Below are 24,445 nucleotides of genomic sequence, written 5' to 3'. Positions count from 1 at the left end.
GGTTTAAAATGGTTTCTGTAAATAAAGAACTTATGAACACAGCTTTTTATCATCGAAATGTCAATATGAAACAACTAATGACCAGTATAAAAAATTAATCGTCTAAAAACAGATACACCATGCATCAATTCACTTTTTGGGAAATAGAAGAACTGTGAAAAGAGGTATCCCTTTCTCAAACAAATTACAATGCTGTTGAGAATATAAGAAAAACATATTTAAACTGACAGAAAATAACACAATATGCAATGTAAATAGATGCAAATCAAACGTGATGGCTGTGAAAGCTAGAGGAAGTGGATGGAAACATATTTCTAAGCTATTGTTCAAAAGATGTTCACAGTGATCTTGCACTCTGTGTGTGTCTTGAAGGGTAAGTAGAGAGAAGACAGGATCTGAGAGGAAATAAAAATATATTTTATATGAAAGCAAAAGTATATTAGAAGGTATAGAAAGAGAAGCTCAAATATGGCAGGTTTATACAGTCACTCAGACTAATCTGAAACAGGCTTTTGGTAAAGCCTGCTGAGGCCAAAGCAAAGTTACATTAAGATTTATGTCACTTGGCCCTGGCAGGTGGCTTAGTTGCTTAAAGCATCAAATTGATCCACCAAGGTTGTAGAAACAAGGAGCAACCAATGAATGCATAAATTAGCAGAACAACAAATTGATGTTTCTCTCTCTCCTCCTCTCTCTCTTTCTCTTTCTCTCTTCCTGTTTTTCCCTCTCAAATAAATTTTTAAGAAAAAGATTTGTGTAACTTTGCACATTTTAATGTATTCTAAAGACATTGCTAACTCGCTTTGGATCCTCTCAAGTTTTTCTAATAATAAGTTCTAAGTGATCATTTAATATAGTTAAACTTAACATTCTGCATTCTGCATATTTTTTTCCTGCTGGTCTTCCTAAGTAACTTGTAGGAGTTACATAAGACTACATATAAAATGTTCTCCCCTTGGACAATGTGGATCAATTGGTTGGAGCATCATCCCATAAACCAGAAAGGCGCAGGTTTGATTCCCAGTCAGGGCGCAGTCCTCAGGTTTGGTCCCTGGTTGGGGTTGTACAATAGGCAAGTCTAGTTTCTCTCTTGTATTGCTGTTTTTCTCCTTTCTTTCCACTCTCTCTAAAATCCATAAGCATGTCTTTGGGTGAGGATTAAAAAATGTTCTATATGTCATAATTATAATTTGAGTATACAAGATTAAAAAGTAAGCTATTCCTTGTTAATTCTAACTTGTATTTCAATATATACATATTCATTCTTTTAAATAGGGAAATATTGTACAAAGATACAATTAAACAGTAATAAAACTTTTTGTGAAAGTGCCGGTGAAATAATCAGTATTTCTGCCTTCTTATTCACAACTTGTTCACATCTTATTCACACCTTGTTCACAAGATGTCCATCTTCAATTCTAGAACTCATTTCACTGCAGACTTCTAAAGCGCTTTTGCTAGTGGTCTTTAATAATGAGGGTTAAATTGTGTTTAGTTAAAATCTCTTTTGATCATGGGTAAAAGCATGTTTGATATTAACATGTATTTAATTAGCATTTTAACACAATGATGTCCATTATCCACTTCATTTAATTTTTTGAAATGTAGAGACTTTACTTGAGAATTTAAATCTGTGATATCAACTTCTATTTAATTTTGGTCTGCTAAAAATGTGTTATATCATTTCAACTATAAACTCTCTTTTATCTCAAAAAAAAACAATTCATCCAGAATTTGAGTTTGTTTTAGCAGTTTAGCAGAGAGTCCTTTACATTAATGAATTAAAATTATCTCTCATGTTAGCTAATTTCTCTTATCTTAGTGAAAACTTTACTGCCATTCAAATATTCTAATTGCTCAAAAAGATGTATAATTTTCTTGTCTGATTCAGAGCAGAATAATCAATCTTTGTGATACAAAAAATAGTCTATTTTACCATATACAACTTAAATTTCTTCTGAAGTGAGCTGAGACAATTATTTCTTGGAAAAAGAGCTTTTGAGAATTGCTTTCTCCAACCTACAATCATTTTCTTTATTCTTTTGCATAGTAATTCTTTTAAAATTTTATTCCCCTTTCATTTTTATTGTTCTTTCATTCCTGGTACATATACACTCTCACCTTATCCACTTGATGGTGAATTTTTATGCAGAAAAGAAATGAAATTCTAAAAAATAATTGTATTAAGCCAAAGGCACACATCAAAATTGCATATGGCAGAATTCACTGTATCTTAATCTAGCCTGATACAGTTGTATCTTATATTCACTAACTAATTTCATTTAATTTGCCCACAAAATATGCCTCAAAAATAAATATTCCATACTTCCTAATCATTGATTTGATAATGATGCTAATTAATAAATGAGGCAAATATGTAAATAAATACATTATGGGTACTATTACAATTTAGGATCTTTTATATTAAGCAGTGGCACTCAGCCAGGAACTATTTTGCTTCCTAGGGGACATTTGGCAATGCCTGGGAACATTTTTTATAGTCACAACTGAGGAGGTACTTCTGGAATCTAATGAATAGAGAGAATCACAGGATGCTGCTAAGCACACTGCAATGCATTGGAGAGTCCTCCAAACAAGGAATTATCTAGTCCAAATGTTAATTTTAATGTCAAAATTGAAAAACTTTGATATAGAGGGAATTTATGATTCTTATAATTCATCAAATTGCTGTTATTTTCCTTGATGTAGAAATCCCACATTTGATTTTAGTTCCAATAGCTACTTTATGCATCAACCCAAATTGATGTGTGCTGTTCTCCACTTAGTCACATCGTGCACTGTATGAAATGTATGTAAGAAGAAAGCTGACTATTACCTGATGAAATGGACTATCTTAAAGTATCTAAAGAGAGAAGAGGATGGGAAGCACTTATGGGCTTCATATCTCCAAAAATGATGGCTATTCTCACATTATAAATTATTTTTGTGGGCAGAAAGGAGAGATGAATGTATCCCATATAATTTACACATAATGTAGTATTTATCATCCAACACATTCTGTCTCCACTTTAATGGCAAAAATGGAAGGATGGTTATTTTCCTCTTACTCTGTTTAAATATATTTTCTTGTTTCTGTTGGAAATCTCAATCTAACCTGATCTGACATATTAACCCAAGAGAACATAATCATTACAGATACTTCATCCTTATGCCTTAAACTTACTATACCTGTTTCTTAACCATTTCTCATATTATGCTTGTTTAAGTCAGCATAGTAGTTAAAAAAGTTACTTGTGGGAACTAAAAGCTGACACCTTTATTGGTGACACAAATGACACCTTTATCATTTACTTCCGATATCAACAATTTGGGAAGTTACATAACTTATAAAACCTTCAGTTTCTTATTAATAATATAGCAACGATAATAATAGTAATAGTAATAATAATACACCAATAATAATATACCAATGGGTTTTGTAAAGATTAATTAAAGAGACACACAAAATTACCAGTAAAGCACCTAACACATAATATTTGTTTGGCAAATTTAACTCTTTCTGGTATATCTAAAAACCTGCTTATTCTCTTTATTTGGAAGCTATAAGCACACCAGACTCAGTATGTCAAATCCAAACCCTCTCCCTCCCAAACCTGCTTTTCTCCCTCCTACATTTCTTCCTCCTGCATTTTACTTCCTGCTACATTTGTGCAGTGAAGATGTCCATAGATTCTGTTCCCACCAGAAATCCAGGAGTCATGCCTACCTCCACCTTTACAATACTCTCCATATCTAGTAAATCAATCACTAAGGGCTTTCTAATCTATCTATTTAATAGCCGTAGAGGTGGATCCATTTCTCTCTATTTCCACTGTCACTCCTTGATTTTAGGCCATCATTGTCCCTCTAATGGAAAGTGATAGCCACAGTCCCTTAAGTCATATCCATACAGAAACCAGAGTGGTTTTTCAAAAATGATTATCAGATCATGTGTTCTCTCTGCTTAAAGGATCCCCATTTATCTTAAATTACATTCAAAACACATAACCTAAGTTACAAATTGGTCTAAATTAAAATTTCAGAGGCACTAAAAATTTTATATTCTTTCCCATAAGAATTTAAAATAAATAGCATACAAAATGAAAATAAATGCTGGGAAATATAACTATATTTATTTTATTCTTATAATTTAATTCTTAATAGCTTTCCTTCAAAGGTGGTCTCTCTCTACCCTTCACTGTGGAATTGTCTCTTCTGGATGGTTCAATAAGCACATGTTCAATATGGCTGCCTACAAGGTCACTTAAGCACCAAAGCCACTCTTAAGACTCTAGCTTTAGTTTAAGACTTTCAGCCCTTTCTCTAACTACTTCTCTTGTACTCTTTAGGATATGTGTCCAGACCTTTTAGGTTGCAACTGTGTGCCTTTCCCATGAGCATTCACTCCTGCTGTTTGCTCTGATTCGAACATTGTGTTTTCTCCTATTTTGTTAGCTTATTTTTGCTCTACTCTCAAGGTACAGCTTAATGTAATTCCTTTAGAAAAGCTTCCTCAATTCTTTCCTCTTTTAAATACTGGGTTAGGATAAAACCTGTACAAATTCATGCTATTTGTACATCCTTCCTTACCCAACATTTACTACTGGACTCTATTGCTTACTAGTAACCATGTTCTCTTCTGTCCATCACAGGGAACAGCAGAGTTCCCTGAGATGATAAGAATGACTACTACCTATTTTCATATAGCTAACAAGCTTATAATGTTTCTTAATTTTTTAAATAGTTGAAAAATAAAAAAATTCTTATTTCAGGACATACGATCATTTTATGCAATGCATATTTCAAGGACTTTAAATAGACAGTTTATTGCATACATCCTCTTCCATTTATTCATATATTTTATATTAAGCTTTTATATTCAACCTGTGGAGTAGTAGCAACAAAAATAATATGGCTCACAAAACCTAAAATATTTATTACCTGGTGCTTTAAAAAAAGATTTGCCAAATGCTGGTCTTTCTCATTAGATGTCAAATTATTTAAGAGAGGAAGTACATTTTCTCAATTGCCTTTCCAATATCTGCTGCTCAGTGAAAGTTTGTTAGCTGATAAGTTAGTTAATGAAAAAGTAATGAATGAGTGATAATGAATAAATATAATGAAGATAAAAGTTAGTATTTTAGTTGAAAACAAAGTAAATCAACTATGGCTAAATTCAGCAAAAAAGTAAATTATTGGAAGAAAATAAATTATATAAAATAAAATAAAAAGTTAAAGGAGTAGGTTTAAGAAAGGATAAGAACTAGAATGGCACTTGAGATCTTGGTAGCAGGAACCACCAAATAATTTCAGTGAAACAAAATGGCTGATTTTGCATCTACATTTGGCTCAAAATTTATATTTCCAGGAGAGAAAATCTGACCATCTGACCACAGCTTGACTAGACAAAGTGATCATAGTCTGGCCATTTCATTCAGATATGCAATCTTAGAGAAGACATTTCCAACATTGCATGTAAAGGGAAATCAGTGTTCCATTACTAGAACCAGGAGTAGTATTAATAGTAGGTAAAGAACAAAATTACAGGATGACCCTACAAGAGAAAAAATAGGAGTTAGATCATTTTTAAAAAATTTGTTATTTTTAAAAATTTTATTAAATTTTTTGGATAACTTTGGTTAATACAATTATATAGGTTTTAAGTGTACAATTCTATAATATACTACCGGTATGTTGCATTGTGTATTTACCATCCAAAGTCAAGCCTCCTTCCATCAGCACATATTTGACACCCCTTTACTTTCTTCTACTTTCCCCCAACCTCTTTTCCCACATACTGTTGTCTGGGTCAATGAGCTTTTGTTTGTTTATCTTATTTGTTCATTTATTGCTTTCTGTTGTATATACCACATGAGTGAAATAATATGGTTCTTGACTTTTTCTGTCTGACTTTTTTCACTGACTTATGCCGCGGCCAGCGAGGCAGTGGGTTCGAGACGCGCAGTGACGGACTGAAAAGAGAGAGCGACCAGTTGCTCTGGTGGCAAAAGGCAAGTTTATTGAAAACTCTTGTCATTATATAGTGAAATGTTCTAAAAATAGAATGCTTGCTACACGAAGAGAGTCTTTGTTCAAGAAAGTTTACACACCCCTCCAGGTCACGTACAGAACATCCTGGTTTAGATTAACTCCAAGGACACGACGCATCGCCCTCAAGGCTCCGGCACCTCCCCGTCCTTCTCTTGGGAACAATCCGATAACACACAAGGCCGGGGTAGTGTCAGGTCACCTCCCCGAGGCCAAGGAACAGGCCCAAGCATCATTCTCACAATGCAGGACCCTAACTCTTGACCCCCTTCCTGGGGGGCTTGGTTCCCCCACATCTCCCCCCTTTCTTGTTTAGGACAATTAAGGCAGATATTCCTGCAATGAGCATTCCTACGAACCGTTTTGTGCGGGCCAACATTAAGTCATTAACCTTTTTGGATGATAGCAAAACCAGGGTCCTCATACCAAGGGGGTGGAAAGGTTAACAGGTACAAAGGCAAAAGAAGGTTGTTTCAATACAGCAAATGAACTAACATTCATAGATAAATTAAGGCAGTTAGTTAGATAGCACTGATCACAGGTTAGGTTATATACAGTATTATGAGAGACCTGCAAGTCTCCAGCAATGAACGCGAAAGGGTCGGGTACACAAGCTATCACAGAAACATTCTTCTGATTTCCAGACCAAGAGATGGCGTCCTGGGCTCCTATGTGCATCCACTGGACCGCTCTCTTTGCTACGGTAATATACTGAAGAGAGGCCACAGCTTTCCACAACATAGTCTGATAGGTTCTATTGTTTTTGGTCCAAATTCCGTAGAGAAGATTTTGAGGCCGCAACGAGCCGTTGCGAAAGTCACTCCAGTCACAAACCCCTTGGTCGCAAACTGTTTGATTGAGATGGCAAATCCTCCAGGCCGGTCCCCATTGGCTGGGCGACGGGGTCCGACTTCTGCAAGTTGGAATGTCGGCAGGGGGAGTTCCTATGCCAATCGTGGGCGGAGGTATTGTTGCGTTTCAAATACAGCATATCAACACCCCAGTGAGTCCCATTACTAAAGTCACTGTCCCAGTCCTCATACCTCTGAATAAGAGTACAGTTTGCCAGAGAGGTGGAGAAGCAAAGCGGCTGCGTCGTAGATATGCCTGAATAATTGACCATCGCACTCACTGGTATCACGTGTCCGACGGAAGGGGTGCCCAGTACCTGGGTGTTGTTGACATAAACTGGAATGAACTCGTTGTCTTCCCAAGTGACTGGGTGCATGACGAACACAGCGTTCAGGCAGCCAACGAGGAGTCTCAGCGTCTGTAGGAAAAACACACACATACCCTCTTCCCCCATATTAATACTGGGTCTGGGCCATGGCGTGACCCGTCAATGGGATCTCTCCAATAAACTTGTGGGTATTGACTCATACGTGGGCTCCAATGACGGTCAGCTGCAGAGCGCCCCTCGGTATCTAGAGTGAGGAAATTTAAAACGAAAAGAGAATGGGCTAACAGTAATTTCGGGGACCGAGGATCATACCATCTCCCCCCTTTTAGTTTAGTAAGCTGGTGTTTCAAAGTAAGATGGGCACGTTCAACAAGTCCTTGGCCCTGTGGATTATAAGGGATACCGGTTTTGTGAATAATTCGAAAAGAGAGACAAAAATTGTGAAAAGTACGGCTGGTATAGGCGGGAGCATTATCAGTTTTCAGTACACGAGGGGTTCCTAAAATGGCAAAACAGGAAAGGAGGTGAAGAATAACGTTACGGGTATTTTCGCGGGAAGGGGCTGTAGCGCATAAAAAAATGAGAACAGGTGTCAATCGTAACATGCAAATATTGAAGTTTTCCCGAAGGAGGGAAGGTGGGTTACATCCATCTGCCAGAGATCATTAGGGGCGAAGGCCCCTAGGGTTGACGCCAAAATGAGGAACAGGGGATAAGGGAGCACAGGAAGAGCATGACTTGACAATCTGTCGTGCGGCATCCTTGGTCAAGCGGAATTGATATCGTAACGAGCGGGCTGACTGATGGTGAAGGGCATGAGAATCCGTAGCTTGCTGTACCTGTGACAGATAGACTTGTGTATGAAGATCAGCAAAATGATTACCTTGCGCAAGAGGACCAGGGAGCCGGGAGTGACCTCGAATATGTCCGACAAAACAAGGGGAAGAACGAGATTGAAGGAGGGATTGAATTGTAAGGAATAATTGGAAAATAGTAGGGTTGTGAGTATGGATCAGAGGGACTGTTTCAAGGACAGATAAGGCACGAACGATATATTGACTGTCAGTGTAAAGATTGATTGCCTGCTGAAAAAGCTCTAACGCGCGGGACACTGCATAAAGCTCAACTTCCTGTGCAGATGAAAAGGAGGTGGACCATACAAAAGTTTTATCAGGAGTAACTAAAGATGCTCTGCCATTAGAGGAGCCGTCAGTGAAGAGAGAAATGGCTCCTGCGATGGGGTCACTGACGACAACCTTAGGAAAAAGTGAAAGAGGCAACGTGCGCGAACTGTAGAATCTTGTCATGCGGGAGGTGATGAGCTATTTCACCTGCAAACCCTTCAAAAGGCAAGAGCAAAGGAGTCATTAAAATTCATCAACCAAGAATATTGCTCTGCAGTATAGGGGATAATAATTGTGGGAGGATCCCTGCCTAGGACTTGTACAGATAATTTACGGCCTTGCTGAGCGCGCTCCGCCACCAGGGTAGGGTAGGAAAGAAGGGCTTTCCGCGGGGTGGCAGAGCCATGGAGCCATTGCAAAACACCCTGTTGGTAGAGAATGCCTGTTGGTGTCAGCGAGGTGGGAATGATAATTAACTGCCAGGGCCGAGCGCGGCGACGGTCTCGGCTTCCTCGGCCCCGGGATGCGGCGAGCGCTGCTGCCGGGGGGCTGTAACACTCGGGAGGGCGGGCCCCCCGCCCGACCCCCCCGCGAGGGGGGAACGAGACAGGGGCCCCCCGAGCCACCTTCCCCGCCCGGCCTTCCCAGCCGTCCCGGAGCCGGGTCGCGGCGCACCGCCGCGGCGGAAATGCGCCCTGCGGCGGCGGTCGCCAGCCGGGGCGGTCCCCAGCGACCCCAACCCCGGCCCCGCCCGCCCGGCCCCACGCACCCGCCGGGTGGCGGGGGAGGGGAAGGGCGGGGGGAGGGACCGGGAGGCACGGGGAAGCGGGAAAGATCCACCGGGCCGCTGGCACGGCCGGACCCGCCGCCGGGTTGAATCCTCCGGGCGGACTGCGCGGACCCCACCCGTTTACCTCTTAACGGTTTTACGCCCTCTTGAACTCGCTCATCCCTTAATTCTTTAAGCACAGACAATAATTCTTTTAGGGTTGGATCCGCCTCGCCGGCGGCTTCTTATCCTCAGCCGAGGCGAGGAACACCTCCTGAGGGGGGTGATACGATGCTGTCTGCTCAGCAAGGTCCCCCCAATCAACTTCTGCTGGACCGGGAACCCGCGATTTCTCCGATAAGTTCACTTCTGACTGATCATACTTCGGCGGTTCCCATTTTAGGGGAGTGCGGTCGGCGGAGGTGGTGGGGAATATAGATTCTCCGCCGAGCGAGCAGCACGGAGACTGCCCCGCGTGCTGCGCTCCCACTTGGCAAGCTCAGAATCCCCCCCCTTAAGCAGTCTCGAACAAGAGACCAAAGAGAGAACGCATCTACAGGTGTCTTCTCAGGACCATTAGCTTGATAATGCTCTCTGATGCGCTCCCCCACTTTCTTCCACGTATCTATATTTATAGTCCCTTCTTCCGGAAACCACGGGCAGATCTGCTGAATGAAATCTACAAAGTGATGGATTTGCCCTTTCGACGTGGAAATTCCCCGTCCCCTCAATAGGGAACATAATACCTGCTCAAAAAGTTCCCTCTCAGTAGAAAGTGAAACCCCCCATTTTTATTAGCTCTCTTCGTCTGCTCCCTGCTACTTTCGTTTTTCTTTTTTCTTTCGTATACTTACTGGGCCCCTGTAGCAGCGGTCCTGTCAGGCTCTGCTGTCGTCAATCTCAGGACTCTGGTGGTCCCCCGAAGACCTCTGGTTCCGGTCCCTTGTTCGGGCGCCACTTGCCGCGGCCAGCGAGGCAGTGGGTTCGAGACGCGCAGTGACGGACTGAAAAGAGAGAGCGACCAGTTGCTCTGGTGGCAAAAGGCAAGTTTATTGAAAACTCTTGTCATTATATAGTGAAATGTTCTAAAAATAGAATGCTTGCTACACGAAGAGAGTCTTTGTTCAAGAAAGTTTACACACCCCTTCAGGTCACGTACAGAACATCCTGGTTTAGATTAACTCCAAGGACACGACGCATCGCCCTCAAGGCTCCGGCACCTCCCCGTCCTTCTCTTGGGAACAATCCGATAACACACAAGGCCGGGGTAGTGTCAGGTCACCTCCCCCGAGGCCAAGGAACAGGCCCAAGCATCATTCTCACAATGCAGGACCCTAACTCTTGACCCCTTCCTGGGGGCTTGGTTCCCCACAGACTTAACATAATGTTCCCAAGATACATTCATGTTGTCACAAATTACAGTATTTCATTTTTTTTTTAATGGCTGGCTAGTATTTCATTGTATATATGTACCATGTCTCCACTGAACATAAGGGTACATATTTCTTTATGAGTAAATGTTTTCTAAATTTTGGGGTAAATATCCAGAAGAGAAATCTTTGGGTCATATAGTAACTTTATTCCTATTTTTTAAAGGAAATTCCATATTATTTTCCACAGTGTCTGTACCAGTTTACATCGCCACTAGCAGTGTGTATGAGGATTCCATTTTCTCCACACCTTCTCTGACACTTGTTATTTCTTGCTGGATTCATATTTTTTTAAGTGGAAATATCTGAAAATTAGACCACAGCTACCACCACTTGTCCTAAGGCATCTATCTTCTATCACATTGACAAATATTTTAGTCATTATTGTCTTAACTCTTACAAATTTACTAGCTTGATTTCAAAATTATTGTCAAAAGTGAAACTATAAGTAGAATTCTTCATATTCTATGCTGAGCATAATGTGCCCACCTGTAGTTTAATAACAGAAGAAAAACCATTATTCTATTCATCAGAGCTTTCACAGTAGCTAAAAAAGCCAAAGGCTAGATCTTAATACAAATTTTTCAAATCCCCAATGTGTTTGTGATAATGAGGCTAATGTGTCATATTAACAGCATAATGAAAAATGAAATGTCTCTAATAGTGAGTAAAAATAGAAAGGAAAATATGATCTTACTTATAAGGCAAATCTAGTGAACAAAATGAACTAATGAGAAAAATATAACCAGAGGCACAGAACCAAGGAACAGACTGACAGCTGTCAGAGGGGAGGGGGAGGGCAGGTACTGACTAAAAGAAGGTGAAATGATTAGTCAAAGAACATATATGAAGGACCCATGAACATGGGCAACAGTGAGGGGACTGATTATGGAAGTGGAGGGCAGGCTGGGTGGAGGGGGGTGAAGGGAAAAAGATGGGATAACTGTAATAGCATATATAATAACATATTCAAAAAAGAAATGGGCAACAATAATCCCAGTATTTCTCAGCTTCTAGTATTTGTCTTTTCACTCATTCAGTGAGCACTGCCTATTCTCTAGGCTAAGTATGATTTATCACATTAAGTGACTGTCCTATAAGCTGTTAAGCTTGAACTTCCTGAAAAATTTATATGCCTCTCTGAAAGACACTAGACAGCCAGCATTTTGAAATCATGCAGAACAACACCATGATTATCTGACCCTCTCTCCTGTTGGGTATTACAGTACATAATTGAATATTCTAGTTTTTATGTTTTCAATTCTACATGTGCTAAGTTCTTGGAGTGTAAGTACACTTTGAAAAATTTCTAAAGAATTCATATAAGCTTCAGCTGCAGTTGCTTCCATAATTCTTGATGTTTTCCAAATAAATCACCCTAAATTTTGTACTCTCTTTTCACAATGACTTAGCAAAAATATCTCATATGTAGAAGTTCATCTCCCTTACAAAAAAAACAGCCATTTAAAATATTTTTATAAAAATAAAGATTTTTTTTTAGTTTTTTTAGTCACTCAAACCACATCTACACACAACATACACACCCAACATAGTATATAATGATTTTTGGTCTCTGAGAAGGAAAATAATCAACTTAACTTTATATGCCCATGTAGCCTAGGTAAAGAAAGCTGTCTCTATAAGGCGTAACAGTTTACCACAGGTAGATTGTAGATGTATGATTTAGCTGTCAAAGATAAGAAACAGGTTGTTTCATTGTTACTGTGACTATTTCTATATAATAAATTCACTATCCACTTCAGTTTATAGCTAAACTTTTTTGCTTCTGATTAACTTATAGTTTAAATCACATGTTACTAAACATTTACTGAACATTTAAAGCAAAATGGCATCCTCACTAGCAAAAAATTTATTATTACCTCCTATATAGGTTAAAATATACTTAAGAACACACTATACAAAATTTTGTTGTCTTCTAATGTTTTCAGTGTCTATGTTGACTTTTCTGGTCATATATTTTTATTGGCATCAGCCAATAAAAGAGTAATAATGAAACCTAGCTCCATTTGTAGACTTTTATTCAAAGAAACAATATTTTCTTCCTGATTATAAACTCATATACTTCTAAAAATATTCTGAGGGGCCATCTTTTTCTTTAAGTATACTTATAATTTTATTCAACCATTTTGGTTGACTTAAATTTTATGGTGCAGCAATATCTTATTCTGATGAGTTTTCTTCCCGAGTGTTATGTTAAGATAATCCCTGCATAACCTTGTTATTTTATGCACCAGGTGAATTTTTAAATTTATTTCTGATTTATTACGACTATTTTCTTGATATTTTTATATGACTCCAACATAAGTTATGTATCCTACAAAGCCCAAAATGGAAAACTGTCATTATACTCTTTCTTTAAATATTTTATAAAATTATAGTGCAGATACATGAGATATGTTATTATGGGACTTTGCTTATTTTGGACCTTAATAATAATTCAAATTCCATAAAAATCACACATTAAAAATTTGTTCTTATGAAACTCTATTAGTATCTTATAATTTTTGTTTCATTGTCTTTAACAAAAAGACTTTTTAAAAATTAAAAGAAGCGTTGGCCAGGTAACTCAGTTGTTCAGAGCATCATCCCCATATGCCAAGATTACGGGTTCAATCTCCTGTCAGGGCACATTTAAGAACCAACCAATGAATGCATAAATAACTGAAACAACAAATAAATGTCTCTTTCTCTCCCTCTGTCTGTCTCTCTCAAATCCATTTCCAAAATTAAAAATTAAAGGAAAAAATCACAATGCCTCAAATTAAATAATGTATTTATTTATACTCACTAATGTAAATCATTTTCCTTCTGGTTGAATATTTCATGTGAAAACTACTCTATAATAGATACTATTTTGTGGCACACAAGGACAGTGGTTACTACAGTACACCAGTACCAGCCTTGAGGTATGTTAAGATAAAGTTCTCTGAGCTGTTTCCAAGACTACTGGGAAACCTCAATTAATCCAAATTATTTACAGTTTATTCCAAAGCATGCTTTTAACTCTTAGGGATTAGACTATTACACATTTCATCATGAGAAATGCATTTATGATTTCTTCTCAAATATAGGACTAGAAAAGTCAACCACATGTAAATGTAAAAGGACGTATTTCAGTCAATCTCTCATTTGTATCACAAACAAGGATAATAGTAATGGGAAATAATCTACTCTATTTGGAACTCTGTTGTCTTATTTTGTGAAAAATCAAAAAATTAAACTAGGTAATTCTGGTCACTTTCAGTTTTAAAAATATATAGTTTCCAGATCATGTCACATAAAAATAAGGAAAAGAGAAAACAGCAATGTTTCTTAAAACTTTTTGTTATGGAATATATTTGGAACATTTTGAAGTGATAATATATCCTTTCATATAATTGATTTCTTTGTAAGAACAGCAATAAGTTATTATAAGATAACATTTTGCTATGTTATAGCTTGGGATAGGTCAGTACTAAAGAAATTCTAATGACTCCAAGGTAAAAAAAGAAGGTAGACAAGACATACCAAAAGGACAGCCAATTATGAATAGTTTGTAGGTAATTAAATGTTTAAAAAATATGTAATAAATATGTTTCTAAAAATCTTTTTTTAAAAAAAGTGTATGAATCACGTTCTCTCAAATAGATTTTTCACATTATGGTACTTGACTCTTTTACTCATGTGAAGGAAACACTTTTATGGCTTTGATATTGATTGGTAGTCCCATAAAATGCATATCCAAATCTTTAAAGCAATAAAATTAAGTTGTTAAAAGAGGGCATTATACCTTAGGGATCAATAATGTGGGATTTAGAAGATACTGTGAGAGAATAATATTATGTAAGTATGCTTATGTACTTTGTTCATGCCTGACTCACTATTTGGTATTGAAAAATAAATACATTAACTACAAGGTTGAACTTCTGTGTCGTTAGAACGTTAGCAGTGGTAGTAATTTTATACACCCACTTTCAACCAAGCCCTCATTCCAGCTCCCAAACATGGAGCAAGCACTCTAGCAGCTAACCGCTGGTGGTTGCATCTTAAGTCCAATGCATGAAGTGAGGGGGCAGTGGCACTAATGTGTTCCAATAGTTATAAGCATGTTTCTGAAGGTGAACAGTTTAGGTTAAAACACCACATCTGCTACTTTCTCTATGATTTTGAAGAAGTTACTTGTTCTTTGTCACTATATTCTCATTAGTGAAAACTATAATAATAATAATGCATATGTCAAAAAGTTTTCGTGAAGATAAATGTAATTTATATGTGAAATAATTTAAATAGTACTTGGCATATAACTGTGACTATATACTTATTAGTTCTTATAACATGCACACATGAGCAAGGGAGAAACCATCAGATGCCATTCCTGCAAATCCTAACACCAAGACCTGGTTTGCATGAGGTGTCTTTGATGCCTTAAAAAATATTAGTTTTTGAGCATAAACTCAGCAACATAGAGGCCATTTTACATGATCGATTGCACAATTCCCCTTTTCATACTATGGATATGAGAGGGTTATGGAACACTATAATGATAAATTCTTATTTATAGAAGGGAAAATTTTGTTACAGTATAATTTTAATAATTCTTTCATTAGAAAAAATTAAGTAGGTCCCAGTGTTCCCACTTGACAAGAAATGCTTATTACCAACTATTGTTACATATTTTATTGTATTATGGTAACGCATTCATGTCACCACACACCTCAGTATAGCTAGTAAGAAGAGAAAGTTGTTCCCTAATGTGGAAGTCGGCTAATAATACAAAAGTTGACACGGAGAAGAAAGTCTTCATGACATCAATCCAGAATATAAAAGTTACTCAAGAATTGTCCCCCCAATTGACTTCACTATTCGTTAATGACTGGCAAGGCTTAAATCATTAAATTCTGATAATTCATTAAATAATATTTACCAATCTTAATATAACTTGTAATATACAAAAACCATTAAGAAGTGTAAATAATAAGACTAATATGAAGGCATTATAACAGAAACACCTAAAAAGTTACACCTCAGCAATTCATTAACTGAAATATTTTTCATTTCTTCTTAGAGATTCTTATATCTTGCTTATTTCATTCAGGACAGTTATTAATGTAACCAACAAATTAAGAACAAAATTAATCATATAGGTGAAGCTATTTTTGACAATATTGGTCAGATGTGCTATGCAAAGGAAAATTATTTAATATTTAATGTATAATTAAATGTTAATTAAAAGAAAGATAATATTTAATTTATTACCTGCAAATAACCTATCAAATCAACTGCGATTGAATTTCTCCCTCTCCTTCACCCTTAGCCTTCCATCCCACTTAGCTTTATCAGATAAGCAAACACAATTTGAATTGAATTGAGCTAATTATTAATAAGGTCAATGAGTTTTAACTTTATATAAGCTGTTAAAAAAATACTCTACTGACAATTAACTTCAAGTGGAGTCCTGTGTTGAACATTGTTCACAGAGGTCATAGAAATAAAGAAATCCAGGGGCTGTGAAGGAAATCTGAGCAGTGACCTCCCAGCAGGCATCTTTATTGCCCATCTCTTAGCCTGTCACTCCCACTCAATCCATTCTATATAATCAGTTCAACATATTATATTACCACTCTAAAGCATCATTTTCATTGTGACATTCTCATACTGGAATTATGAACTAACTCTTGTATACAAATACAGACGACAGTATTTAAAAAAAAACAAAGTATATCTACAACAGCTGTTCTGAGTGTCAGGGAGAAACAAAGCAGACTAAAACACTGGCCATGTCTGTGGGTTGCTTACAGGCATATCCTTCAGAGAAGTCTTCCTTGTAATTTCTATCTTACAATAGTCACTTTTTTACTGTATAATTTTTTGGAGCTTTCAGTCTAGTAAAGTTTGCATACTACCCTAATATGTAAGATAGTAGTCTAGTTGTCTCATATATGTCAAGCTTATTTCTCTCAAATTCATTGTAAACTAACTAAAAACAAAATTCGTCTTTAGCCCTGGCTGGTGTAGCTCAGTGGATTGAGCGTGGGCCTGCAAACCAAAGGGTCGCTGGTTTGATTCCCAATCAGGGCACATGCCTGGGTTGTGGGCCAGGTCCTCAGTGGGGGGGCACTCGAGAGGCAACCACACATTGATGTTTCTCTCTCTCTCTCACCCTCTTTTCCCCTCTCTAAACATAAATAAAATCTTTTAAAAAATTGTCTTTAACATCTTCCACAAGGCCTAGCACAGGCTGGGGTCAACTGATGTTTAATAATTTTGCCTTGGTTTTATGAGCTATACCTTCATTGTGAAGAAAAAAACAAGATGAAATTACACGAAATATTCTCCTGATACATTGAAAACTGAAAGCAATTATTTTTCCTTTATTTGGTAAATTTATGTAGTGTTATAATTATGTAGCGGCATTGAAAATAAAATAATATGACTTTGTAAGTATTATCTGCCATTACAAACAATATGTAACACAAAAACTTTTTGATATCTTTCAGGATTGAAACAGGAAAGAGTAATATTTTTTTTTATTTTTTGCTTGTTTTTACTTTTTTCCAGAATTTCTACTATAAGAAGGTAACATTTCATACTTTTTAGTTCCTACATCACTACATTTGTTAATGATTACAAAAAATAAGTTATCGATACTCCTTTTTGACTGCTTAGCTAGTTCAGAACTCCCCACTTTTGGTTGTAATGGCAACATTTAATGGAAGTATAACATGTTATGATTAACATAGTGCTTTACACTTTGAATGAGTATTTTGTCTTATTTTATTTATTGTCACACCTCTTATTCTGATCCACAGAATAAATTGGTTTTTGAGAAGGACTGGTTGAGTGGTTTATTGTATAATTAGATGACATAATCTCATTTATTCCTCACACTAACAGAATTTCCCCCTTATTTTGGAGAATACAACAGAAGCTTTGAGGAGGCTGAGACAGGAACACAAGGGAAGCAGATGACCAAGCTGTTATTGTTCTTGGTCTTCTGATTCTAAATATCCTGTTTGAAAGGCTGCTGCCTTCCTATCTTCTGTACAAGCTCAGAAAAAAAAGGTAAAACATGAGATAGTGAATCAAAACAAACTGTATTTTTAGTGTTCTTTTGAAAACTGGGGTTTGATTTCTGGCCTGTGTTTACTGTGATGCAGCTTTATTAAATCCATGGGAATGATACTTTGTTTGCCTATTAATGGTCAGGGATATCAGGAGATTCACAGTGAGAAAAAACAAAAATGGCACAAATGCTTGGTTAGAGGACATCCTTCTAAATGGGTTTCTGACAATTAGCTGTAGCAAGCAAATGGAACGGGGTCGGGGGATAAACTTTTAACTGCACAGCATGAAGGATGAGCAGGGTGCTCCTTAGCCTTTCAGACAGGAGGAAGGGTTGTTACACCTAATGGCCTCGCAGCAGATTGCAGGAAATACGACACCCGGCATTGCTAGCAAGGGACCACACATTTGAATCTTTTTCCACTACAATGTGAATCCCTGTTGTTTTTCAAACAGTAAAAGCTTCACTGTTACTTTGTAACAGCATGTTGTAGTTTGGAAAACATTAAATGAACTGCTGTGAATCAGGATATGAACTTTAGTTGCAAAGGTTTGTTTGAAACGGTGAGAGCGGAGGTGATTTCACAGTATCGTGTCTTGTTGAAGAGCTCATGGAGTGAGTGCTGTAAAGCATATTTCAGCAGAAGTGAAGTCATCATGAAACCTGTTTTCCGAACGACATAATGTGCTTTCCAGGTGATAAAACCACCATTGAACCAAAATAGTCAAAGGTAGGAAACAATGAAAGTGTTGTTGAAGTGGCAACAGTGGTATGAGTGCTTTAAAAGTGCTGCTGTGAAATTTCCATAGTGTGTGAAGCCAAAATCGAGTAGAAGCAGACCCTCCTATTAAATCAAGTAAGGGAGAGTAAAGCTTTACTAGAGATGTCTGATGTGCTTATTCTTACATGTGCCCCAGACTCCCCAAACATAGAATTTTATCTTGTAAAATCTTCACATCATGTCACAAAACCCCATAGAAAGTCATTGTAATTGTTATTTAAAAAATTTTACTAACAGGCCTGTTTTTTTCTTTTTAAATTTGTTTAATTTATGATTAAATGATAAAGATAATAGCTCTACCTGCAATTCACACCTCAATTAATTGTGAGATGATTTATTTTATTCATACAACTGGTGCTCAGATTCATCTGTTGCTACAAGTAACAGAGAGGCAGGCTATAAGAAGGATATAAAATTTTATTTGACACGTACTTTGTTCTTTGTATTGTCTTCAATTTAGTTCTCTGTCATATGCTTGGAAAAGACCTCTAGACATTAGATCATCTGTTCTAATTGAGTCAGGACAGATTTTTACGACGGAGGTTATAAGGCATCTGTCAACAATTTCCCGGACAGGAGATCTACAAGTCTCATTTAGAAGCCTTTTATGGTGCCAGTGATTCTAATCCCACATCAACATGTCCAGCATTTCGTCCGCTGATCCATACTCCAGGAATGTTTCATCAATAGTAATAACTATGATCACAAGCAACTGAAATCCCATCAGCTAAAATTTAAACTCATCTCCAGATGGCTGGCAGTTAAATAGCATCCTTGGTATAATAATCCCTTATATGTTTAAGACTTTTATTTGTCCTTGGCAAGGATATCATATCGTGTAATGCACAACTCTGGGTGCAAAGATGATCCCGATTGTCAAACAGTGATACAACTTGCATTAGTGCTGGTTTACATTTAATGATTGTGCATGTGCTCTGGTCCATTCATAATCTCTCACGCCATCTGTGCTGTGACCAATGGCATAAAGCTCAGAGATAACTGGCTGAAGTTAAAGTACAGTTTTTCTCATTGAAAGTGACTGTGTCTTAATTAGCATGGTGGGCATTCAAAGCTAAGTTATGTAGAGACATACAGCTTTAGAAGTGGAGACTCAACCTTGTACTATTAGCAGATGTTGTTAACCATTGAGACAGGCACTTGGCAGCAAAAGGTGGCATACAGAGAACTAAACCAATGGCTCAAAGCTCTTTAGCTTCTGCTCCTAACTAATCATGGGACAATGTCATCTGTAGCCCATCACAGAGAACTAAGCAGCACAGGTATGATACTGTGGAAGAAGGGGTTACTTACCTAAGTATACCCACACCGAGTACCAGAACTTCAGCTCCAATAATCAGGATGTTTTCACCCAGTGCATCTATGTGCCTAAATAATTTGACATCTACAGCCTTTTGTTATGTTTTGTTACATAGTGGTTTGTAAAGGTAGCTAAAGTGTTTTGTGAGAGTAACTGAATCTGGAAACTAAGATATATATACATGAACAACCCTGTAGAGGATAAAAGATCTATTGAGACTATTGAGGGACTGTCAATCTCATTTTCACCAGATTGGAAAAAAAACAGCAACAACAACTATTGATTATTCTTTTTGTGAACTTGCCTTCTTTTCTTATTAATGAACATAAAATTATTCCTTGCAGAGGTCCCACATTATCTTACCCCAAACTCTCATGGGCAGGAGAGCCATTTGTTATTTCAGGACTCTTTTTGTTAATCACAGGAAGTTTTTATGCATTATCTCATGCAGAGTCCTTGCTTCATAATTCTTATTAGTTGCTTTCTATAGAGAGATTTTGCCTTCCTCTAATATACTCTTGCTAATTAATATAATGGAACAAATTCTGTAATGTGTTATTGCCTCTCTTCTTAAACAACCCACATGGATTTAAATCAGTCTCTTTCAAAGTCTTTTCATTTCAATTATCTGAAGTGAATTCTGTTCCTGCTAGGACTCAGACTGACACACAATGTAACTGATTACAACATACTTAGCACAGATATGTCTTTACTAATCACAAATACCTTGTCAAAATAATGGATAATTTTTACTAATGTTAAAGAACAGGCATGGTCAGGTTTTTATATTATGCTCCATACTGACTGCTTTTATAACCCTTGGATACAACAAAGATTTTAGGTACTTGGCTACAACTCTAAGATTCCACATCTTTTGCTCAATATAATACATGACATATTTTACACTTAGAAAAGTTCTATACTTTGGTTATATTTCATTCTGTGCATTTATTCTGGATTCTCTTTCCTAAATTCTCTTTTCATTCTCTTTTTTGGGGGTTTGGGGGAATGGGGAGAGTATACTTTTTTTTCTTTAATGCTGGATTTGGCTACCCACACTTTGCTTTGCAAAGTCAACTCTTTCTTTTAACAAAGAAATTACACATACCCCAACATTTTTAGCTGCAAATGGTTGCAGCTCCAATTGGTTCCCAGACCAATAACATCACAGGGTTACTTCTCAGTATCTTCTCCGTCTCGGTACAGACTTTACTCCCCCAGAGGCACACAGAGCCTAAGGCCTTGTCCCCACACCATGGTAAACACTTCATCTTGCAAAGGTCCTATCGTGATTTTTTTTCCCTTTTTTAAAAATTAAATCTACTATGAGGAATCCCTTGGGTCTCTTTTCTTGCCAGCTTTCTGTTTAAAAAAAAAAAAGTTTTCTGAAAGCACACTTAAACTTCCTCTAGAAAAAAAATTCTGATTTTCCTTTTCAAACATTCATCTTTGTCACTTTCCCCACTAGAAATTGTAGGTGGAAGGGATGGGTCTGCCAAGGGTGAGTGTGACCCGGGGTATGTTGAGAAAAGCATGATGTAGATGGATAATCAAATTTTTTAAAAAGACAGTTAAGTCAAGGCACATATATGGGAGGGAAGGAGATGAAAAAGCTGCTAAGCAGGAAAGTCATTCAGAATTATTAAACAGAGCACCATAAGCCCAGGACAAAAGCACATGCTACTCAAAACACGACTGTGATCCAAAGCCAGGGGGCATATTGCTAAATTGGGTTTGTATAACTTCAAGATGCTATATAGTAAGCTAAAGCCAGGAATGGGTTCCAAATTGGGTTGGAAATAAATCAACCCTATTTTTTTAGTAACCAAAAATGTTTTAAAAAAATATCTATCATTATTAAACATGCTTTGGAAAGTAAGGAGAACTTACAAAGAAGGCTGGTGGCTTTAACTATGTCACAAGATCTTTATTTTCACTGAAAGGTTAAAAATGACCTGGAAAAAGTGAACCATAATTGTAATAATGAAGTGCAATTTGAGTGTTATACCCCCCACACAATCTAATCTGTGTATAATCTAGATCCTGCTTTGTATTCACTGTATTGTTTTTTTTAATGTTAGCTCAGCAAATATTGTGATGCAGTAGATATCATTGATATGAAAAAGTATCAAACAAGTCCTTCCTGATTATTAAAAAAAAGTCCCCAGGAGTTCTGAGTCCACAGTCACTGAAGAAGAAACACATCCTGACCTTTCAGTTGATAACAGCAGAAATTTATTTTCAGATATGTGTTTTTAAGATTGGTATTGAGAGACGTGTTGTTTTCAGTCTGGTCTGAGAAGACCCACTGAAGTATAGCTTATTACCCATTTCCACTAAACAATGAAAAGTCCCTCATTATTTTGAACTGAGGAAACTTACAGTTGCCTCCATATGGTTGCAATGTCTTGTTCATCCAAGCACAACTTCTTATTCTTTTACATTTAATCCAATCTCAAGGGCTACAGTCTAAATTTTATTTTGTCAATTTGTGGAATTCTATCTGCTGATTCTATGCTGTAAAATCTTTTGTTTTTTCAAAGTATGTTATTTCATAATTTTTTCTTTATATTTTTGTTTTTACATGCTGACTACTTTGATAGGCTGAGACTCTTCTTCATAAAGAAATAACATAAAAATAAGGTTCTTTTCTCTCCTGCTATTTTTATTGACATTAAAAAATCATTATTATTTGCATCTCAGGAGTTTTTTTCTAGGTTTATAAGGTTATGTATTGTGTAGCTATTTGTTTTAAATAGAAAAATTCTAAGTGTTAATTTTTTCTAGTTTGAAATTTTGAAAAATTTTTGGTGCTCAATGTTTCCTAACAGCAGGATTAGTACTTCTGCTTATAGAATAGAACGTTACCCAAGACTTTTCCCTCACAACTCACAATCTATTGATAGAAATTTATGAACTTTTCTTTTCTTTTTTTTTTTGCATGACATGGAAGACTATTCAGTTAAGTAATTTAGGAGGCATACATGACTTTTGTTTAGTATGTCCTCAGGAGGCATACATGACTTTTGTTTAGCCTAAAATCTAGAATCAACTCATCAGGTCAGGTCATTATACTGGATCAATTTAACTTTCTAAGGCATTCAGCTATGCTTTGAGAAACAAATCACTGAATTCTGAATTTGTGTGATTAAAGAAATCTTTTCTTGTTTGAGAGGTAGAGCTCAAAGCAGGTTTTTTCTTTTTCTGAATTTATAGAAGATCTAATATTTTTAAAAGATTTTATTTATTTATTTTAGAGAGAGGGGAAGGTAGGGAAAAAAAAGAGGAAAAGAAACAGTGATATGAGAAACACTGATTGGTTGCCTCTCACATGAGCGCCAACTGGGGACCAAGCCTGCAACCCAGGCATGAGTCCTAAGTGGGAATTGAACCAGTGACCTTTCGGTTTGCAGGATGATGGTCAACTAACTGAGCCACGCTAGCCAGGATGAAAAAAAATCTAATATTTAATGCTACCTCTTATATTTAGATTGAGGTAAAAAAAAACATGGGGGAGAAGGAGGATCTATAGCCAAAGCGGAAGTTAAGTGTCATGGTATCTAAGTATTCCAGGCACAATAGAGCATGTGCTAACAGTGGAGAAGAAGAAAATGAGTGGGGTATTTAAAAAGACTGCGTGTTGAAAAATACTTAGTATTTTCTTTGTCCAATAAGGGGACAAATAATATTTCTATTGCCTCAGGCTATCCTGGAGTGATTGTCATGAGGGTCTATCCATTTTCCAGTTTAGTTTTCCTCAGAGTGTTCATGAATTCGGATATGGGTGAATTCCAGCACAAACTAACCCATTAATCACACTTCTGCCATTTAAATATAGTATTAATGCCTAAATTTAACCCCTTACTACATCACCCAGCTTTAAATTTAAGGTCTATAGATTTCAACTAATTTAGAGTATTTTGAATGGCAGTCAAAGAAAATCCTGTTACCAAGAGGTATTTGTTAGACTGATAATGGAGGTAGCTTCAAGCTCTAGTAGGCCCAAGGCTCCTAAGTCATTTTACTGAAGACCCTGAAGCCATAAGAGCAGTAGGTTAAGCTCTGAGTTAGAAGCTCATGCTCTGCTCTCTACGTCTGTTTATCTCTATCTCTGATTCCCATTAGAACGGAAACAGGAGTAGGTACCAACAAGTCTCCTTAAAAAGGAATATGAGAATGACTTGAATGATTTTTTAAACTATACATGGCTCACTTCCCAGGAGTTGTTTATACACTACACTGTAAAGGTATACCTTCATTTACCGTAGTTATATTCTATGCCTCTTGCTGCTGTAACAAATGACAACAAACTTAGTGGCTTAAAATAGTACAAGTTTATTATTATACAGTTCTGAAAGTCTGAAGTCCAAATTCAGCCACAATGGACTAAAGTTAAGGTGTGGGCAGATCTGGTTTCTTCTGGAGGCTCCAGGAAAGTATCATTCATTGCATTTTCCTGCCTGTATAGGCTGCCTACTTCCCTTGGTTCATGGCTCCCTTCCAGCAATGGCATCATCACTCTGACATCTGTTCTCATACGATGCCTTTCACATGCCCATCAGGTAGAATGGAATTAGTATGCCTTCAATACTCCAAAAGAACTCTCTTTACATGTGCCACTATTTATGTACTCACTACACTGTACAGCAAATCTGTATTACAGGTCTTCTAAAACAGACTCCTCTACATCAGAGACCATGTTTTATTTTTTTATGAACCACCAGTGCCTAGC

Source organism: Phyllostomus hastatus, unplaced genomic scaffold, assembly GCF_019186645.2.
Source record: "Phyllostomus hastatus isolate PE091 unplaced genomic scaffold, TTU_PhHast_1.1 phas_contig_152, whole genome shotgun sequence".
NCBI classification, from domain to species: Eukaryota; Metazoa; Chordata; class Mammalia; order Chiroptera; family Phyllostomidae; genus Phyllostomus; species Phyllostomus hastatus.
This window is presented reverse-complemented; position numbering follows the sequence as displayed.